The sequence below is a fragment of the Diorhabda sublineata genome, chromosome 8 (assembly GCF_026230105.1).
Source record: "Diorhabda sublineata isolate icDioSubl1.1 chromosome 8, icDioSubl1.1, whole genome shotgun sequence".
NCBI lineage: Eukaryota > Metazoa > Arthropoda > Insecta > Coleoptera > Chrysomelidae > Diorhabda > Diorhabda sublineata.
Window position 1 is genome coordinate 4,110,642 of NC_079481.1, and position 6,000 is coordinate 4,116,641.

At 32.1% G+C, this 6,000-nt stretch overlaps 1 protein-coding gene across 1 annotated transcript in view; it reads right to left on the minus strand.

Moving 5' to 3' along the window:
• Nucleotides 1–4,866, minus strand: part of LOC130447339 (protein O-mannosyl-transferase TMTC1-like) — a 315,042-nt gene extending 310,176 nt beyond the window's left edge. Inside the window, exon 1 of the mRNA XM_056784106.1 lies at nt 4,712–4,866. The gene's annotated coding sequence lies outside the window, so the exon portion shown is untranslated. The remainder of the gene's footprint in view (nt 1–4,711) is intronic.
• Between the last annotated feature and the right edge of the window lie 1,134 nt (nt 4,867–6,000).

Below are 6,000 nucleotides of genomic sequence, written 5' to 3' on the forward strand. Positions count from 1 at the left end.
TATATTTGTTTTATTTGACGGCTCTCGCCAAATTTTCCTGCATGATGTTATTAATAGTTTTAGAGAAGCTTATAAAAGACTGATTAAAGTTGATAGAGATCAAACTTGTTTGAACATTAATAAGTACACATTGATTTAACAAATTCACATTATATATTATGTGTTCGCATAGTCCATTGTAAGTTATTTCTTCCAGATTTGAATAAACATCGGGCACAATTACCTATAATAATCCCTCGGGAGGTAGGTTGTAATCACAACCAACTATAGTATAGTATTGAGGTAAACTCCAAGTTGATATCATGATTTAGTAACAGAATTTGTAGAATAAAGTATCTAGCATTATTTTTTCTTTAAAAAATTGATATATAAATACGATTTCCTCTCAATTCTTGTCTCAAATTTTCCAGTCATTTTGTCCATATAATCAACAAAAAGATGTAAAAGTATTTACAATTTGAGATCGATTTAACTAGATTTCAACAATCGCAACATTTTTCGACAGGATTGAAATGTCTAATCGACAAAATTTATACTGTTAATTAATCTAATTTCTAAATTATTGAAATTTGTAATTCAATTTATGTTCGATTGTAACAAGTATAATTATTAGTTTGGTAATGTTACAAACTCGTCCACAACATGGACAGTGAAACCGGTTCTGTCTATTTGATTGATTGATTATTTCAATATACTCGATAATTGGGTGAGCACGCCGGGTATAAATTTTATGGAACTAAGCGGAAACTAGATATTGATGACTTATTTACAGTGGCGATTTGTTTATACTGTTTTTATAGAATCAATTTCTAGAAAGGCCCCTTCTTTGTTTGTATACTTCCTAGAACCAACTTATCGAGAAATTTTGTTCGTATAAATACTCGCTATCAGCGAAAAAGTCAGTGAATAATTGAATGTCATAGTCAACGGATCAAAATAGTGGAAAGTGGATTAAAAAAATGATATAAGTTAGTCTATAGTTGAGTATTTGTGGAAAATATTTGTAAATAGTGAGTAGTTTATTGTTTAGTGCATAGTTTTTTGTGTAAGTGTGAATAAATAAGGTAAATAAACGAGAAGCATGAATATAAATCCATCCCATCCTTCAAAGATAATTTGAATGGACTAGAAAAACAACATTACTGTGATAATATGCTACTAGAAGTGATGATGATCAACTGAATTAATGGCACAATCGTCCAATTATATTTGTCTGAAATTATAATACAGTTTTAACTGTCCATATGGAAACTTCAATGTTTAATATAAATGACGTTCTATTAATTAAATATTCCAATACAACTCTCTCTGGCGTATAGTTTTAAAGTGTTGAGATTGACCAAAGTTGGAGAAATAACCACTTTTGAAGCCATGAAACAATTGAAGTATTATATTAACACCTAACTTATCAACTGTTAAGCAAACTCAATTGAATAGTTGGAATTCTGAAATAATTGATTTGTACAACCATTTATAAAATTAGATGAATTTTGATTAGACAGTGACTGAAAACAAACATTAAAAGGAACTTTTTGAGTAAAATATGCGTTGATGGAGAAAGATTAAATTAATTGGTGAGAGGGGGCAATACTAAATGGAGTTTCCATAGTTAGAGAGAGGAAATTTTTTGTCTAAATGGAATAATATATATAAATTGAATACATTGTGTGAGAAAACTTAGAATGAAAAACTGGCTGTCAAATATTTATATTTTGATTGATGGTTGATTGCATGCTGAAACATGCTTCAAAACACATCTATAAATCGTGACAGGTGATTAATATGGGCCAAGGCTGTTAAGAGATATTAAAAACAAAGGTATCCAAGAATATCAAGGTTCACTTTCCTCCACCAAAGACAACGATTACTCCCTTTGAAAGACATCAAAGATGTTAGATCAACTGCAACAGTACTGTTTCCTGTTGAATATCTACGAGGAACAACAGAGAAACCCTTTCGAATCGCGGTTTCAAATGGAAATTCCAATCAAACGGTTTACACTTTCAGAAGTGAAAAATACATGGAGCAATATGGAGCACATAAACCCAAAAAAGCTCCTGGGTGTAATCTCATAACAGGCAAAGTATTATTAGAATTATTAGTTACAGGTTTCATACTAACTAACCCGGGAAAAAACAAAAGAATTGAAATTAAATCACCCAATCTAAAGTATTAGAAAAACTCTTGTACGACTGACTCCAATTCTAGAAACCAGAAATCTTATTCCAAATCCCCAGTTCGGTGTTAGATCTGCCCATGGCACTATTGTGACACACAGAGTAGTGAAAAAGATATATTTAGCTCTGGAAAGTGAATATTACCTCTCAGCAGTCCTTTCCTGGACGTTAGCCAGGCGTTTGATAGAGTCTGGAATGAAAGCGTTGTATATAAACTCAAACAGTTACTACATTCCTTTTTACCTAATCTAAAATTCTATTTAACAGACATTTTTTGGTAGCTCAGCAATATGAATTCACAGGATTGTATTCGATCAAAACTGAGGTGCCTCAAGGAAGTGTACTGGGGCCTTATATCTCCTTTATAACTCCGATCTTCCAGGGAGCGAAGTTACCACATTCGCAGATGACACCGCAGAATTGGCTCTACATAATAATCTAGCAATTGTATCAAGATGAATGGCTTGAAAAATGGAGGATTGAAGTTAAGTCCACAAGTCACAATTAATGGTACACAATTAACCCAGTTAAACGTTAGAAAGTACTTGGGTATTCATCTTGAAAGACGTTTAGCTTGTAGGGAACATATATTTATGAAAAGGAAAGAACTTGGCATTAAATTTCAGTAAATTTATTGGATGATTGGTCGTAAATCTGAACTGTGGGGGACTGCAAGCTATTTCATGTTCATTTCAATAAATAATATGTTTTTAATAGAAAACATTTACGCTTCTACCTTAGATATTTATCAAACCTGACAATAACAACATGTAAATATAAAGTGGTTGATTGCATGCTGAAACAATTCATTCCCGGTGCTTCAAAACACGTCTACGAGATTGTGACAGGTGACTAATAATGGATCTATGCATGTGAACCCAAAACCAAACAACAATTGACTGTATGGGTCTAATAAGGCGAGCCAAATCCAACAAAAGTTGTTCGCACACGAAGCACCTCGAAGCAAGTTATCGACTATTTTTTTGAGATAACTGGACATTTCGCTATCGTTCCATTAAACGCATTCAATATATCCTGATATAAATTATTTTCAGAAACAATGAAACCATATCCACTTATAAATATTTGTTTTCATTTGTCTATTTCAAAACTTAAGTAGCAATTCTCGTAGTTTTCAGCATATTTTCTCAAGTAATATACCCTCTATAAAATATGAGTTTTTCATAGAATATTGAGCTACAAAAACAACCGTCAATACCGTTTAATTCTATATGGAAGCTAGGATTGTTTGACATTATTCAGTAATTGCTTGTGTCAAAGACGCGGCTTACTTTTTCAATGATAAGAATTCTAATTACCAAAGTTTGTGAAACTAGGTCAAGGAGTGGGTTTAAGTAAAAATCGACTGGTCAAAGATCGTAGATAATGATGAGAAATCGTTGGACGTTTATGTACAATTCATTGTTGAAGTGAATATTACTAAGGATAAATTCCATTCCATAAATTCCAAAACTAATCCTAATTACAAGAAACTATATGGGCAACACTTTCATCAGACTAATATATGTAGAAATCGATATTTCGTTGAAAAATATATGCAGTTAATAATCATTTTAATGACAGTTGATTTCATCCGGTCGGTGCTTCACTACATTCTAATTTTTCTGCTTAAAGTTACTTGGATGAATTTTTCCTAATTGGAAGAAGGGCCACAATACATTGGTGACACTATTCTTCCTAAGGGTATTCAAGAAACATTGTGTATCAGACAAAACCTGATAATCTAAATAATTTGAGAAATGTAATCAGAAATTGCGTAATTGGATATCAACTTTTTATAGCAAAGTAACGGTGCAACGTAACTACTTCTAATCCACTTCACCTGATTACTTGAATTTATTGGGAAAACTTTTATTCAAAATTTCACACAAACAGAAATATAAACAAGTTACGTCACTTTATGGAAACACCACACTACTTCTAATTTTTATATTTTAGATTTGAGACTACCGATTTATATTTATAATGAATAAAGTGTTTTATGACTTATTCAAACTTCATATTCACTCAAAATAATAATAAAATGTTTGTATGACATATTGAAAATTTGTTTTGTTGTCCATATTTTCTCATATTACATATCGTTTAAATTGAAAACCATCACATTCATTATTTTGTTTAGTTCCGATTGTGATTTGATTTTTCTAATGATGAATTTTGACCATTTGGTACCATATCTCACTTTTTTATACAAAATACATGTTTTATATATCCTTTCAATATCAACAGATTCATAATCAGTGGGATTGTTCGAAAATATTGTCTATTTCTTGTGAGGGTTATTTTTTGATATTGATATATCTGAAAACTCTCATATTTGAATATTTATAGAATGATAAATTTGACCTACTTCCGTATCCAAAAATCTTTTTCAGTAATATCATGGTTTTTGGGTCACTAAAATTTTCATGGCATAAAATCATCTGGATGTTACATTTGAAAGGGTGTGAAACTATGTTAATATAGTTATCCAATCTGTAACAGACTCTACAGTTGCGGAATATAAAACTTACCTATGAATGCAGAAGAATTAACTCCGATCTCGAAGTATTCAAAAGATTCTCACAGTAAAAATTATCAGAGAAATCACTGAGGAAATAGCACAAGTCGGAGCGAAAAAGGGCGCGACAACCGAACCGTATTGCTCAAAAACCGGGAAACGTTTACTGGTCTGAATAGCAAGAACTCCGTATATGTATGTTTTGCAACTCCTCTTTCGGTTGCGGAGTTCGGGTGTATTCGGGAGATGCATGGAAGTTTCTCGTTTACACTTTTCGCTTCTTCCATTTCTCGGTGGAAGTGCAAAACGTTGGAAGAAATTTGTTCCATTTGTCGGACAGTTAGACAAGAAAAAATAATATGGAAGTTATGGAAAGTTTATCCTGTATCGGTTAAAAAACATAGAAAAGAGAAGCCCATATTTATGATGAGCTATTTGTTATTTCCCAAAAAGAAACATATAATACGAATGTGACAGCTATTTTCTCGACAAACAGCGGGTTTTTGTAATTTGAAACAAAAATAAAACAATTCTTAAAAACTGAATAATATATGACAGCAATTTATAATCTTGTATAATCTGGAGAACGTATTTATGAATTATATAGAATGCGGGAAATATATATACATTATTGAGGTACTAAAGGGCATATATTCGAATGCTAAATTACTTTATTTATCAATTATGCATTATTTGCCTCTGGATAACGTTTATACATTATTCAAACTATTCAAGCACTGCAACAAGACTCATTTTCATCCTAATCGAATATAATATATGGTGTTCCAACGACAATTTAATCAACCAGGCACTGTGGTAACACACATATTCTTACACAAACACGCCACCCCCGCAGCCTTGAATTAACCTCTAAATTTTTTTAATATCATGACTAGCAAAACTTTTGGAAAATAATTTATTTTTCTACACAATATTTCATTCGTAGCTCTAGATAGATTTGGTGCATGAGTCGCTGCAACTATTGGTTTATTGTAGATATGGTAACGGATCTCATATGTGAATTATGAAGTTATGCAGGTATAGTGTGTATACAAAACAACAGATAATTCTGTGATAGCAGATAGTGACGCGTGTTAAGCTGCACGGTCACATCAAAATTGCCGTTTTCCAACGAAAAAGCCATGGGAAGCCACAGTGAATTATTGGAATCCTCTTGGAAATAATGCAGTAGCTCATTATCCATGAAATCCACATCGATAGTCCTGGAAACTTCTCATAGTTGGTTAGCATACGCTTTTACTGAAGCGTAGCCATTGTGCTACAGTACAGCATGGCAGAGTA